This window comes from Sapajus apella, unplaced genomic scaffold (genome assembly GCF_009761245.1).
Source record: "Sapajus apella isolate SASKATOON/1434 unplaced genomic scaffold, GSC_monkey_1.0 scaffold90, whole genome shotgun sequence".
Classification (NCBI taxonomy): Eukaryota; Metazoa; Chordata; class Mammalia; order Primates; family Cebidae; genus Sapajus; species Sapajus apella.
Genome location: NW_022437030.1, coordinates 1,572,133 through 1,587,864, shown reverse-complemented (window position 1 = coordinate 1,587,864; position 15,732 = coordinate 1,572,133). Strand labels below are relative to the sequence as shown.

Genomic DNA, 15,732 nt, shown 5'->3' with positions numbered 1-15,732 from the left:
TTTTTTTTTTTTTTTTTTTTTTTTTTAAAGACGGGGTTTCACCATGTTGGTCAGGCTGGTCTTGAGTGATCTGCCCACCTTGGCCTCCAAAGTGCTTGGATTACAGGTGTGAGCCACCACGCCCGGCCTCCAAGAAGATTCTTATATACTAAAATTAAGATATGGGCCAGGAGAAGATTCTTAAATACTAAAATTAAGATATGGGCTGGGAGAAGATTCTTAAATACTAAAATTAAGATATGGGCCAGGCGCAGTGGCTCACACCTGGAATCTCAGCACTTTGGGAAGCCGAGGTGGGCGGATCACCTAAGGTCAGGAGTTCGAGACCAGCCTGGCCAACATGGTGAAACCCTGTTTCTACAAAAATATGAAAATTAGCTGGGCATGATGATGGACACCTGTAATCCCAGCTACTCGGGAGGCTGAGTTGGAAGAATCGCTTGAACCTGGGAGGTGGATATCGCAGTGAGCCGTGATCCTGCCATTGCACTCCAGCCTGGGGAACAGAGTGAGATTTGTTCTCAAAAAAAAAAAAAAAATCTTCTCGTTATAGGCCAGGCACAATGGCTGACACCTGTAATCCCAGCATCTTGGGAGACTGAGGCAGGCAGATCACTTGAGCCCAGGAGTTCTAGATCAGCCTGGGCAAAATAGTGTTGCCCATCTGTACAAAAAAAAATTAAAAACTGGTTGGGTGTGGTGGTGCATGCTGAGGAGGGAAGATCACTTGAGCCCAGGAGTTTGAGACTACAGTGAGCTAAGATCATAGCACTGCACTGCAGCCTTAGCAACAGATTGAGACCCTGTCTCAGGTAAATAACTCTTTTTGTTATAAAGTCATACAACAAATTATTTAATAAATTTTAACAATATACAAGCATGTTGTGTGGAACAAAATTCCCTGACCCCAGGTTGCTCTTTCAGGATTATGAAAGAGAAATTCCATGCTGCTGCCCAGAGCCATGGAGTAGGGGGGATATTAACCTTCATGAAGATACAAAAGGTACAACCCACTGTAAGCTCATATGGCATTACAGGAGAGGAACCCTGAGCCTAATGAACCCATTTGACTTGTGCAGCTTCTGACTTGGCTGAATCTGTCCTACACTCTGTGCAGTGGAGGTGACCATGGTGACTATCTCATAGGGTTGTAATGAGGCTGCAGAAGCATGGGAGTTGATCAGCACAGCACCTGGCCCGAAGCAAGGGTTCAACCCATGCTTGCAGTCAAAATACTTCATGGCCCAGAGAACAAGGTTGTTTGGATGCCTGTAATCCCAGCACTTTGGGAAGCCAAGGCAGATGGATCACCTGAGGTCAAGGGTTCAAGACCAGCCTGGCCAACATGGTGAAACCCCATCTCTACTAAAAATGCAAAAATTAGCCAGGTGTGGTGGTGCATGTCTGTAGTTGCAGCAACTCCGGAGGCTGAGGCGGGAGAACCCCTTGAACCCAGGAGGCAGAGGTCACAGTGAGCCGAGATCACGCTACTGCACTCCAGCCTAGGCGACAGAGCGAAGAAAAAAAAAAGGTTAGACTATGAAGGCTCAGAGGAGCGCAGCATGGCCTCAGCTGTCCTTCCTAGCATGTTTGTCAGTCAGTGACTTGTAACTGAAAGTGGTAAAGAAATAAAGGAGATAGGGAGGCCGAGTGGTGGAAAGAAATGGACTTTGGACCCAGACAGACCTCAGTGTGAAGGCCGACTACAGGACTGCCTATTTGTAATGACCTTGGTTGCATTTCCTGAACCTTATTTCCTTGTTTATAAAATGGGGGAACAGTATACCTACCAGGTTGTGAGGATTCGGTGAGTTACCTTCACTTCCCAGATAGGGAAACTCAGACAGCAGGTACATGACTTGCCTGAGCTGTTTTCCAGCTCCCAGGCCGTGGCATGGCCCCCATCCCCAGGGGCCACGGTGACCCAGCTCCCCTGAGCCAGAAGGAGGCCATCTGAGATCCCCCTCTGGGGAAAGTTTGAGAAACCTAACCCTGCTGGGAGTTTTGTCACCAATTAGTTTAATGGACTCTTTTGTGCGGAACTGGCCAGGGAGCAGGAGGGGACAGAATTTATTTGCTTTTTCCTTCCACTACCTGGGCTTCCCAAATGCATGCCCTTATGTTGACTTTGAGGCCCTCAGTGTCAGGACATCTATGCTTGCCCACCGCTGTTGCCATAACAACAAGGTTTTGAAGGATGCCAGGTGCATAATGTCCTGTCTTGTGTCTTTCTTTCACTCTTATCTTTTTTTTTTTTTCTTTTTTAGGCAGCATCTCACTCTTTTGCACAGGCTGAAGGGCAAGGGCACAATCATGACTCACTGCAGCCTCTAGCTACGGGGCTCAGACAATCCTCCCACCTTAGCCTCCTAAGTACCTGGGACCGCAGGCATGCACCACCACACCTGCCTAAGTTTTGTATTTTCTGTAGAGATGGGGTCTCACCCTGTTACTCAGGCTGAGTCTCAAACCCCTGGGCTCAAGGAATCTGCCCATGTTGGCTTCCTAACCTGCTTTTGGATTATAGGCATGAGCCACTGCACCTGGCCCTGACTTGTTTTTTAATACCTAGAGGAAAAAAAATCTGACCACTCAGATCTTGCACTCATATTTTTTTCTTCCTTTTCCTCCAAATTCAACCAAGGCAAGATCTTATACTCTCTCCAAGAAAAACACACCTGTAATCCCAGCACTTTGGGAAGCCGAGGCGGGCGGATCACGAGGTCAAGAGATCAAGACCATCCTGGCGAACAAAGTGAAACCCGATCTCTACTAAAAATACAAAAAAAAAAAAAAAATTAGCTGGGTGTGGTGGTGCACACCTGTAGTCCCAGCTACTTGGGAGACTAAGGCAGGAGAATTGCTTGAACCAGGGAGGGGGAGTTTGCAGCGAGCCGAGATAGTTCTGCTGCGCTCCAGTCTGGTGACAGAGCGAGACTCTGTCTCAAAAAAAAAAGAAAGAAAAACAACAACAGCAGAACTGTAATTCTGTAATTAACATAATTTTTTTAAAAAATCACTCAAAAACTGATGTGAAAGAGACTGAATTAGACTTGTTTAATAAGATGCCTACTTACCCTGGGCTTTGCTTCGTGTCTCAGCCCTGGGCATTCTCGATCATGGCCTTTGGTTTTGCAACACTTGTCAAGCTCAAGCTCCCAAAGGAATTCTAGAAATCTCACAGATCCTCCTCATACCCCCACTCCCCTCAGTACCCAGTGTTCAGTGGCAAGGGCTTAGTTCTCTTTTTTTTTTTTTTTTTTTTTTTGAGACAGAGTCTCGCTCTGTTGCCCAGGCTAGAGTGCAGTGGCATGATCCTGACTCACTGCAACCTCCACCTCCGAGACTCAAGTGATTTTCCTGCCTCAGCCTCTCAAGTAGCTGGGATTACAGGTGTGAGCCACTATGCCTGGCTAATTTTTGTATTTTTAGTAGATATGGGGTTTCACTATGTTGGCCGGGCTGGACTCGAACTCCTGACCTCAGGTGATCCACCTGCCTTGGCCTCCCAAAGTGCTGGGATTACAGGTGTGAGCCACTGTGCCTGACCTGGTTTAGTTCTTTACTATGTGAATATCTCATTCTCTTGGACCAAGCATCTTGCAGTGGACCAAATATCCCAAATCCATTTTCATGTTAATATCCTTTGCTTTTCCATTACATTGTATTCTATCAGGTGAGGATGAGCAGAAGCTTGCACCATTAATAACTAGAGAAAAAAACAGTTAACCTGGGCAGGGGAACCCAGCATTTTTTCTCTTTGGTTTAGGAAATCACCTGGTTGGCATATTCAACCAGCAAGAAAGAGAGGATCAAGGAAGTATCTACAAATTGAAGTCTTTAAAACTCTGGAATCTCTTAAAAATATCCCTAACACAATGATCCCTGATGCTCTATTTCTAATCTGTTTTCATCCTGTAACTTCCCTTCAAGGAGTCTATAAAGTGTCAATTCAAAGTGACAAGAAATGGACACATATTCTAAGGGAATTTCCCAAGATAAAAAGAAGATGGAGGAAATGGTCTCTGAAGGTATGTGTGAGGGTGCTAGACAGGGAGTTGTCCCTGCACGGCCCTGGTCACATACTGACCCCAAACAAACTCTTTCATCTCAGCCACATCACAAACAAAACAGACATTTTGCGCATCACCAATCAGTCTGGAATGAACTTTACAACCCTGGAATTGTTCTATCTCCTTCTATTCGCCACCATACCTACTTTCTGCCTTTCTTCACTAAAAACTTCTCAATAATCTTTGCCATCTGCTGTGGGGAAACCAAACACAGAGAAGTCACAGTCACTGTGCAGTTTAGTTATGGGGACAAGACATGGAGACTCTGAACAAAGAATTAAAATGAGGGGATGAGCCGGGCGCGGTGGCTCAAGCCTGTAATCCCAGCACTTTGGGAGGCCGAGGCGGGTGGATCACGAGGTCAAGAGATCGAGACCATCCTGGTCAACATGGTGAAACCCCGTCTCTACTAAAAATACAAAAAAAAATTAGCTTGGGGGGATGCTGGTCCAACTGTATCCCTTGTGAATATCTAAAAATAAAGGGGATCAGTGTGCAGAAGAGTGGATTAAAACAAAAAGAAAATAAGAAAATAAAAATAAAGGAGAAATTAGCATAAGGTCTCTTGGGAAAAACACACACACACACACACACACACACACACAGAGAGAGGGAGAGAGAGAGAGAGAAAGAGAGAGAGAGAAAGAGATTTTCTGAAAGTGTACTCTTTAGATTGGCTCTTGAAAGAAATGAGGGCCAACCATGGTGGTTCACACCTGTAATCCCAACACTTTGGGAAGCCGAAATAGGCAGATCACTTGAGGTCAGGAGTTCAAGACTAGCCTGGCCAATATGACGAAACCCCATCTCTATTAAAAATACAAAAAATTAGCTAGGCTTGGTGGCAATAGTTCCAGCTACTCAGGAGGCTGAGGCAGGAGAATCGCTGGAGCCTGGGAGGCAGAGGTTGCAGTGAGCCGAGATCACGCCATTGCACTCCAGTCTGGGCAACAGAGCAAGACTCCATCTCAATAAAAATAAGAAAGAAAGCACCTGGGAGCGGCAGCTCATGCCTGTAATCCCAGCACTTTGGGAGGCCTAGGTGGATGGATCACCTGAGTCCGGGAGTTCGAGACCAGCCTGACCAACATGGAGAAACCCCGTCTCTACTAAAAACACAAAATTAGCCTTCTGTGTGTGTTGGAGTGCACCTGTAATCCGAGCTGCTCAGGAGGCTGAGGCAGGAGAATCACTTGAAACCAGGAGGCAGAGGTTGCAGTGAGCTGAGATTGCGTCACTGCACTTTAGCCTGAGCAACAAAAGTGAAACTCCATCTCAAAAAAAAAAAAGTCCTCCCACCTCCCTCCCACTGAATCTCAAAAAAAAAAAAAAAAAAAAAAAGAAATTAGTGAGGAGAAAGAGGTGGGGAAAGACAGCCTTCCCAGTAGGGAAAGCAGCAGGGTATAAAGGAAGAAATAATGAACCAAGAGTTAGGAGAGCTTGGGGGGCATCAGGGCTATCTTAAATTGGGGTCTGCATTTGGGGCATGGGGTGACCCAGGGTCTGTGAGGTCATTTTCTGACGCTAATAGTTGATGGTTAACCTATGATTCTGTGATAGGTTTGGAATACAGATCTGCCAGGCCTATGCACCTGGTGTGTGTTATATCCTTCCACACCCAGTGGGACAGCGTCAGTGGGATTGGACCTTTGCATGTGTCCCTTCCTCTGCCGGGAACTCATCTCCTCTGAATCAGACTCTGTTCAGTGGAACCTTCTGGGATGATGGAAATGTTCTATTAACCTGCATTGTCCAGTACAGTAACCACTAGTTAAATGTGGGGATTGAACCCCCGAAATGTGGCTAGTGTGACTGAGGAATGGAATGAATTTTTAATTGTATTAATTTATTTATTTTTGTTTTTGAGTTTTTTGTTGTTGTTCGTATTGTTTTGAGACAGGGTCTTGTTATGTTGCCCAGGTCGGTCTAGAACTCCTGGGCTTAAGAAAGCTTTCTGCCTCAGCCTCCCAAAGTGCTGGGATTACAGGTACAAGCCACGACAACCAACTGTGTTTAAGTTTAACTTATTTAAATAGTCACGGGGGCTAGAGGCCCCCATATTGGGCAACATGGCTTATGGTTTGCTCCTTTGCAATATTCAGCTATCAATCACCTTCTCAGAGAACCTGTTCCTCAGGATTGCCACCTGTAGAAGGCAGAATGCCCACCTCCTCCTTCCCCCGCCCCCCATCAAAGACGTCCACATCTAAATCCCTAGAACCAGTTACCTTATATGCCGGAGGAGAATTAAGGTTGCAGATGACATCAAGTTGCTGCTGAGCTGACCCTGACCCTGAAATGAGAAAGCTCTCCTGAATTTTCCGGATGAGCCCATCTAATCTTATGAGTCCTTAAAAGGGAAAAAGAAGTAGGTAGAGAAGTAGATGAGCAATAGAGATGAGAGAGATGAAAAAGGAGGAAGATTAGAAGTGTGAGGGGGGCCGAGCACAGTGGCTCACGCCTGTAATCCCAGCACTTTGGGAGGCCTAGGAGGGGTGGATCACTTGAGGTAAGGAGTTCGAGACCAGCCTGACCAACATGGTGAAACCCCATCTCTGCTAAAAATACAAAAATGAGCTGGGCATGGTGATAGACCCCTGTAATCCCAGCTACTCAGGAGGCTGAGGCGAGAGAGTCACTTGATCACTTGAACCCGGGAGGAGGAGGTTGCAGTGAGTGGAAATTGCGCCACTGCACTTCAGCCTGGGTGACAGAGAGGGACTTCGTCTCAAAAAAAAAAGAAGTGTGAAGGGGAAATCATCTTCCATGGTTGTTTTTGAAGATAGTAACAGGCAGGCAGGCTCCACGCAACCAGTGCAGTGGCCTCTAGGAGCTTGGAACGGGCCCTCCATGGACAGCCAGCAGGCATATTGGGGCCTCAGTCTTACAACTGCAAAAAACTTGCATGAGCACAGAAACAGATTCTCCCTGAGATGCTCCAGAAAGGAGCATGGCCTGCCAACACCTTGATCGTAGTCTCGTAAGACCCACACCAGACTTCTGACCTACACAGCTGTAAGACAATACATTTGTGTTGTTTTAAGCCACCAAATCTGTGGTCATTTGGGCAGGGCGTGAGAGCTCACGCCTGTAATCCCAGCTCTTTGGGAAGCTGAGGTGAGAGGAAAGCTTGAGGCCAGGAGTTCAAGACCAAGCTGGGCAACATAGCAGGACCCCATCTTTACAAAAAAAATACAAAAATTTTGTGCCAGGTGTAGTGGCTCCTGCCTGTAATCCCAGCACTTTGGGAGGCCGAGGCCAGGAAGATCAACACCTGAGGTTAAGAGTTCCAGACCAGCCTGGCCAACATGGTGAAACCCTGTCTCTACCAAAAATACAAAAATTAGCCAGGTTTGGTGGCGGGTGTCTGTAATCTCAGCTACTTGGGAGGCTGAGGCTGAAAAATACGGGAGGCGGAGATTGTGGTGAGCTGAGATTGGGCCATTGAACTCCATCCTGGGCAACAAGAATGAAACTCCATCTCAAAAAACAAAAACAAATATACAAAACTTAGCTGGGTGTGGTGGTTCATGCCTGTTGGCCCAGATACTTGGGTGGCTGAGGTGGGAGGATCACTTGAGCCTGGACGGCCAAGGCTGAGTGGGCTGAGATCTTGCACTCCAGCCTGGGTGGCAGAGTGAGACCCTATCTCTAAATAGATAAAAAATTTGTGGTCATTTGTTTCAGCAGCAATGGGAAACTAATACTCCACCTCAGACCAGCTCTGGCCCTGCCCTAGGGGGACTCCTAAGGAGTGAGGAGTTTAAGAACCCAAGGAGTTACACCCCCTGGAGGTCCCTTCTAACACTAGAGAGCTGCTCCGTGACCCTGGCCCTGCACTCATGGCCCACATGTGGCTCCTCCTCATTCTGTCCTCCAGAGGGGGAACAGGCCTCAGATGAGCACCCCCAGGCCTGAGGGGAAACACACAAATGGGTGTCTGTGTGGGAGGGGGCTGAGGCCCAAGGTGGGACACTGGGCTTCAGTATTCACATGGGCACACGGGAGTCCGTTTGATATATGGGACATGGCAGGGAAGAGGAGGACTGGGAAGAGAAGCAGCTCAGGAAGGGGACTCAGGATTGGGCTCTGACCCTCTCTGTGCTGCCGTGTTCTGGGTGGAACTCTGGGAAGGCTGTGGATTTTATTTTTTACAAATTTAGTTTATGATTTATTTTAAAAAATAGAGACAGGGTCTTACTATATTGCCCAGGTTGGTCTAGAACTTCTGGGCTCACGTGATCCTCCTGACTTGGTTTTCCAAAGTGCTGGGATTATAGGTGTGAACCACCTCACCAGGGCAGACTGTGGATTTTAAATTCAAGCCAGATCTCCCGAGTCTTTGTGAGGGCATATGAGAAAGAATAAAATACATATTTCTCTCTTTTTTTAGAGACAAGGTCTTACTCTGTTGCCCAGGCTGGAGTGCAGTGGCATGATCTCAGCTCACTGCAGCCTTGACCTTCCAGGCTAAAGTGATCCTCCCACCTCAGCCTCCCAAGTATCTGGGACTATGGGCATGAGCCACCACACCAGCTAATTTTCTTATTTTTTTATAGAGATGGGGTCTTGCTACATTGCTCAGGCTGGTCTTGAACTTCTGGCCTCAAGTAATCCTCCCATCTTGACCTCCCAAAGTGCTGGGATTACAGGCACGAACCACCGCACCCAACCCTGCGTTTCCCTTTCCTTTCTCTATACACCTTTGTCCTTGAAAATCTCATTGGCTCCTATGATTTTAACCATCCCCTGCAGGAAGATGATGCCCCAAAGCATAGTATTTTCTCAAATTCCATTTCCAAATTTTCTCTCATCTGTAGCACTTCTCTATCTAGATATTCCAGAGACCACTCAGCATTCCTTGTCTAAACTTAACCCCTCCCTAATCCACCCACCATTTCCTAATCACTGAGATTCAGAACCGTGGTTCTCTGACCCGCCCTCTTCCTCACCTCACACAACCATTCCATCAACCAGCCCTCTGGATTTTACTACCCCCACAGCTTCACTAATCCAAGAGTGTCCTAGGGGCCAGGCAAGGTGGCTCATGCCTGTAATTCCAGCACTTTGGGAGGCTGAAGCATGAGGATCACTTGTGCTCAGGAGTTTGAGATCAGCCTGGGAAACATACATAGTGAGACCCTCCTGCCTCTACAAAAAATTTTAAAAATTAGCCAGATGTGGTGGCACACATCTGTAGTCTCAGCTACATGGGAGGGAGGTGGGAGGATTACTTGAGCCCAAGAGGTTGAGGCTACAGTGAGCCATAATCTCACCACTGCACTCCAGGAGTGAGACCCTCTGTTGAAAAAGAAAAAAAAAAAAAAAAAAAAAAAAAAGGACCTCCTAATTGTTCTGTCTCAGGGTTCCCAGTCAAGTTCTTCCTGCTTTGCATGCCTGATTGATCGACTACAGCCGGGGCTCTGAGTATGTTACCCTTCCTGCTCAAAAACTTTCAGTATGTCCTCCTGGGAACAGAGGAATGAACTTTTCATTGTGGCACTCCAGCTCTCACAGTGTGTGAGATTACGGTAGTTTAATGTTTAACTTGCAAGAGGCTTGAAATCTCAAGACCTGAGACAAAATCCTGAATGTGCCCAGGTTGGTCTCAAACTCTGGGCCTCACGTGATTCCTCTGTCTGGTGTGACTCTGGGCAAGTTATGCAAACGCTGTGAACCCCTGTTAGAGAGAATTCTCCCATTAGGTGTCTTGAGGATGAAATTAGATAATGCAAACAAAATGCTTACTTATCCTTATTCTCATTAAGCTGCTATCATTATTAGCTAACATAAAGGTGCTTAGCAAAAAGTGCCTGCCACTAAGTTACTCAAGAAATCAGTGCTTTCCCAAGATGTTACTTGAGTCTGTATCTCTGATGTTACCTGTATTTCAAAACTGTTTTTTTCCAGTTACATTTTATTTATTTATTTTTTGAGACAGAGTCCTGCTCTGTCGCCCAGGCTGGAGTGCAGTGGCATGATCTTGGCTCACTGCAACCTCTGCCTCCCAGGTTCAAGCAATCCTCCTCCCTTAGCCTCTCAAGTAGCTGGGATTACAGACGCCCACCACCACGCCCGGCCAGTTTTTGTATTTTCAGTAGAGATAGGATTTCACCATGTTGACCCGGCTTGTCTTGGACTCCTGACCTCAAGTGATCCACCCACTCTGGCCTCCCAAAATCCTGGGATTACAGGCTTGAGTCACCATGCCCCGCCATTACTTTTCATTTATGAAGATGACATGACATCCAAATGCATATGCGAATATATCTACTCTACACCAGAGGTTGGCCAACTTTTTCTACAGGGCCAGATAGTATTTCAGCTAAGGCAGGCCATATAGTATATGATGTAACTTTTCAACTCTGCTGTTAGCAGCCATAGACAAAATATAACTAAAGGAGTATGGCTGTATCCCCACAAAACTTTATTAATGTGGCTAAATCATTCAGGGAATGGAAGTAAAAAAAGCTTTATTGCCGGGCACGGTGGCTCATGCCTGTAATCCCAGCACTTTGGGAGGCCGAGGCGGGCGGATCACGAGGTCAAGAGATCGAGACCATCCTGGCCAACACGCTGAAACCCCGTCTCTACCAAAAATACAAAAATTAGCTGGGTGTGGTGGCGCATGCCTGTAGTCCCAGCTACTCAGAAGGCTGAGGCAGGAGAATTGCTTGAACCCAGGAGGAGGAGGTTGCAGTGAGCCGAGATTGCGCCACTGCACTCCAGCCTGGCGCCTGGCAATGGAACAAGACTCTGTCTCCAAAAAAAAACTTTATTAATGCATGCTAAAGTTTGAATTTCATATAATTTTCTTTCTCTCTCCTTCTTTTCTTTCCTTTTTTTTCTTTCTCCCCCTCTCTTTCCCCTTTCCTTTCCCTTCCCCTTCCACTTTTTTTCCTTTCAAGATAGTACCTCCGTTGCCCAGGCTGGAGTGCAATGGCACAATCATGGCTCACTGCAGCCTTGACCTGGACTTAAGCAATCTTCTTACCTCAGCCTCCCGGGTAGCACGCCACCACGCCCAGATTATTTTTTATTTTCTTACTTTATTTAATTTTGAGATGGAATGTCACTCTGTCACCCAGGCTGGAGTGCAATGGCACGATCTCAACTCACTGCAACCTCTACTTCCCAGGTTCAAGCGATTCTCCTGCTTCAGCCTCCGAAGTAGCTGGGACTACTGACACGAATCACCACACCTGGCTAATTTTTGCATTTTTAGTAGAGACAAGGTTTCACCGTGTTGGCCTGGCTGGTTTTGAACTACTGACCTCAGGCAATCCACCCACCTTGACCTCCCAAAGTGCTAGGATTACAGGCATAAGCCACTGCACTCAGCTCCATAATTTTCATGTGTCATGAACTGTTCTTTTGATTTTTTCCAACCATTTAAAAATGTAAGGCCGGGCACTATAGAATGTTCTTTTAATTTAAACATAGGACAGTAGTTAGGAATAACATGAAGTAAAGGACAGTACAGATGATTTGTGGGCCAATAGAATAGTCTAACAGTGGCTCCAGAATAACCAAGTTGAGCAATGCAGTCATAAATGTTTACTGTGCATAAAATTCTACAGTCTAGTTCAACACAGCTGTCCAGCTGTGTCTCCTCCGGAGCCCAGTCAAAGCGGGCTTCTGTTTCCCCAAACAGAGCTTGCACATTCCCTAGTTCCTCTGTCTAGAACACACCCTTTTGTACTCATTAAAAGCATATCCTGGCTGGGTGCAGTGGCTCATTCCTGTAATACAGCACTTTGGGAGGCTGAGGTAAGAGGATAGCTTGAGGTCAGGAGTTCTAGACCAGCCTGGGTAATATGGGAAAACCCTGTCCCTACCAAAAACAGAAAAATTAGCCTGTGTGTGGTGGTGGACGTCTGTAATCCCAGCTACTCGGAGGCTGAGGTGGGAGAATCTCTTAAACCAGGGAGACGGAGGTTACAATGAGCTGAGATAGTGCCACTGCACTCCAGCCTAGATGACAAAGTGAGATCCTGTCTCAAAAAAATAATTTAAAATTTGAAACATAATAAAAGAAATAAAAGCACATCCTCTAAGGGCCATATCCAATGCCACCTCTTAAAAATTCTAAGGCTGGGAACAGTGACTCAAGCCTGTAACCCCAGCACTTTGGGAGACTTGAGGCAGGCAGATCACTTGAGGTCAGGAGTTTGAGACCAGCCAGGCCAACATAGCAAAACCCCATCTCTATAAAAAATACAAAAATTAGCTGAGCATCATGGTGCATGCCTGTAATCCCAGCTACTTGGGAAGCTGAGGCACGAGGATCACTTGAAACCAAGAGGCGGAGGTTGCAGTGAGCCAAGATTGTGCCATTTGCACTCCAGTCCACACTACAGAGCAAGACCTTGTCTAAAAAAAAAAAAATCTTTAATGATTCTTCCCTACCCCTCATAAATGGTATTTTCCTTTTTTTCTTCTTCTTGTGCCCTGTTCTCTCAGTAATAGCTTGTTGGTGCTTCCATCATTGTACTTGTATTCTAGTTATTTTTGGCTATTTATCTTACTTAAAACCAAGCTTCTTGAGGTCTGGGGCCTTCACTCAGGCCCCCTCAGTGCCTGGCACATAGCTAGCACTCAGGAAGCATCTCTGGAGGCTGGTTCTTGGAACTGAGCACAGGGTATGACGTCACTCTGGCCAGTGTGTAACTGACAAAATGGAGTGCGAAGAGATTGGCTAGTTGAAATTGTAGTAAATGGAATGGGTCTGGGGTGTTGCTTGTTCTAGTTAATGGAATGAAGTATTGCCCCCCCCCCCACCCCCGCCAAAATAAAAAATAAATGGAGCAGGTCTGGATGGGGGTGTCGGGAGGCGATGAGGGGAAGGGCTGTGCCTCTGGGGCACAGCTGGAGGAGAATCCTGTTTGGTGTTTGAGGTAGCATGACTAGTCTGTCTTAGTTATGCCTTCCGCAGGAAGCAGGTCTGAATAGAAAGAAAAGTAGGGCTTCCTAGAGCTTCCCACACACAGGAGAGGCTCAGCAAAGAACACAGTGAAATTCAACTGCTGATTCTCTCCGGGCCTCAGGAGAGCGGGGTTCTGAGAAGGCCCTCGAGATACACATCATGCCCCAGTTACACGGAGTGAATCAGACTCTGATGCAATTGGCAATAGACCTTAATCACGAGCTTCATCTCACAGGCTCCGCACAGACGAGCTTTGTCATTTCTCTGAGGGAATCACTGTCACTTCTCTTCCAGGCTCAAAGCAGCTCACCCTGCCCCATGTAAAGCACTGATGAGATGGCAATTTAAACTGCTCCGATGACCAGGTTTCGTTAGGTAAGAAGGACCGATTAAGCAACGATGGCCCAAATAACCTCACTGGTTCAGATACTGTTTTTCAAAGCCAGCAGAAGTCTTGCCAAATTAAAGGGTGTCAGGATGAGATGCTAGGAATATCGGTTTCCTTCTCTCTGGCAATGGAGAGGATTAATTAAATGCCTGTGAAGTACTTTGAAAATTTAAGCTGTTGAGAATTATTGTTCTGTGTAATAGGGAAAAAATAGAGTTCTTGGCTCATTAAATCTGTAATGTTGTAAGCCTGAGCACTATTTTCAGGATATCTTTGAGAGCTACACTTTTATTAACAGAAAGAAAAGAGAAAGGTGTCTATGAGTACAGATATACAGTACACATGCTGGAAAGTCAGTTGGATTAATCAGTATTTCTCTTGATTAAGAAATGAAGTGGGGGATATAATCCCAGCATTTAAGGAGGCTGAGGTGGGAGGATCATTTGAGCCCCTGAGTTTGAGTCCAGCCTGGGCAATATAGTAAGACTTTGTTTCTAAAAAAAAAGTCAGGCAAGGTGGCTCATGCCTATTATCCCAGCACTTTGGGAGGCCAAGGTGGGTGGATCACCTGAGGTCAGAAGTTTGAGAGTGGCCTGGCCAACATGGCAAAACCCCATTTCTACTAAAAATACGCAAATTAGCCGAGTGTGGTGGCAGGCGCCTGTAGTCCCAGCTACTGGGCGAAAGAGTGAGACTCCATCTCAAAAAAAAAAAAAGAAAAAGAAAAACAACAGAAAAAATAAATGAGTGAACTGGGAGAAGCTGTTGATTACCACAGTCAGAGACAGTTATTAAGAATCAGTTGTGGGTCCGGGCGCGGTGGCTCAAGCCTGTAATCCCAGCACTTTGGGAGGCCGAGGCGGGTGGATCACGAGGTCAATAGATCGAGACCATCCTGGTCAACATGGTGAAACCCCGTCTCTACTAAAAATACAAAACATTAGCTGGGCATGGTGGCGCGTGCCTGTAATCCCAGCTACTCAGGAGGTTGAGGCAGGATAATTGCCTGAACCCAGGAGGTGGAGGTTGCGGTGAGCCGAGATCGCGCCATTGCACTCCAGCCTGGGTAACAAGAGTGAAACTCCGTCTCAAAAAAAAAAAAAAAAAAAAGAATCAGTTGCTTAACTGTGTAGGGACAGTTTCACTAAAACATTAGCAGACAGGCATTTGTTTTCTTTCAATTAGGATCAAGGGATGAAAAGACTGAGATTGTATACATGTAAACACCAAGTTCAGTGAGCTTCCATGGCCTCTCTGTCTTAACACAACTAAACAATCCAGGCAGATTTCTGCCTCCACTTTGTTGACAGATTTGCCCAGGGATATTGTGGCTTTGTTTGCAGAGGTTCGGTGATATTTGGAAGGTGCTGTCCACAGCAGCCCCTCACCTCTCTTACACTCTGCATTGACTGAGGATTTACACTTTGTTTTGTGTCTGTACTGGTTTCCTATTTCTGCTGTAACAAATTACCGCAAACTTAGTGGCTTAACACAACATGGATGTATTATATTACAGTTCCAGAGGTCAGAAATCTAAAATTAGTCTTACAGGGCTAATGTCAAGGTGTCGGCTGGGCTGACCCTATCTGGATGCTCCAAGAAAGAATCTGTTCCTTGCCTTTTCAGTTTCCTAGAGGCCTCCTGCATTCCATGGCTCATGGCCCCTTTTTGGATCTCTCTGACCTCTGCTTTTGTTGTTGTTTGTTGAGATAGAGTCTTGCTATACTGCCAAACTCCTGGGTTCAAGTGCTTTTCCTGCCTTGACCTCCCAAAGCACTGGGATTATAGGCGTGAGCCACTGAGCCTGGCTCAGACCTCTTGTTATCACATCTTCTATCTCTTTGGCCCATGGGATAGTCCAGGATAACGTCTTCCTCTCAAAACCCTTAACTCAAACACATATGCTAAGTCCTTTTTGCCAAGTAAAGTAACTCATTCACAGGTTCCAGGAATTAGGTTGTAGACTTTTTTTTTTTTTTTTTTTTGAGATGGGGTCTCACTCTTGTTGCCCAGGCTAGAGTGCAATGATGGTGCGATCAAGGCTTACGGCTTACTACAACCTCCGCTTCCGGGGTTCAAGTGATTCTCCTGCCTCAGCCTCCCAAGTAGCTGAGATTACAGGCATGTGCCACTACATCGGGATAATTTTGTATTTTTAGTACAGATGAGATTTCTCCATGTTGGTCAGGCTGTTCTCAAACTCCCAACCTCAGGTGATCTGTCTGCCTCAACCTCCCAAAGTGCTGGGATTACAGGCATGAGCCACCACACCCAGCCAGACTTTTTTTTCCCCCTCAAGAAATTAGCAGTTTGTCCTACTTTTTTTTTTTTTTTTTTTTTTTTAA

General features: G+C 46.2%; 1 long non-coding RNA gene across 2 annotated transcripts in view; it reads left to right on the top strand.

Annotated features, from left to right (window-relative positions):
• Positions 1 to 15,732, top strand: part of LOC116534897 — a 20,836-nt gene that overhangs the window by 648 nt on the left and 4,456 nt on the right. The window contains exons 2-3 of one of the 2 annotated variants that reach the window (XR_004261935.1): positions 5,201 to 5,212; positions 13,969 to 13,980. This is a non-coding gene — a long non-coding RNA (uncharacterized LOC116534897). Of the gene's footprint in view, positions 1 to 5,200; positions 5,213 to 12,542; positions 12,550 to 13,968; positions 13,981 to 15,732 lie in introns of those variants that run through there. The other variant, XR_004261934.1, reaches the window with a different exon arrangement.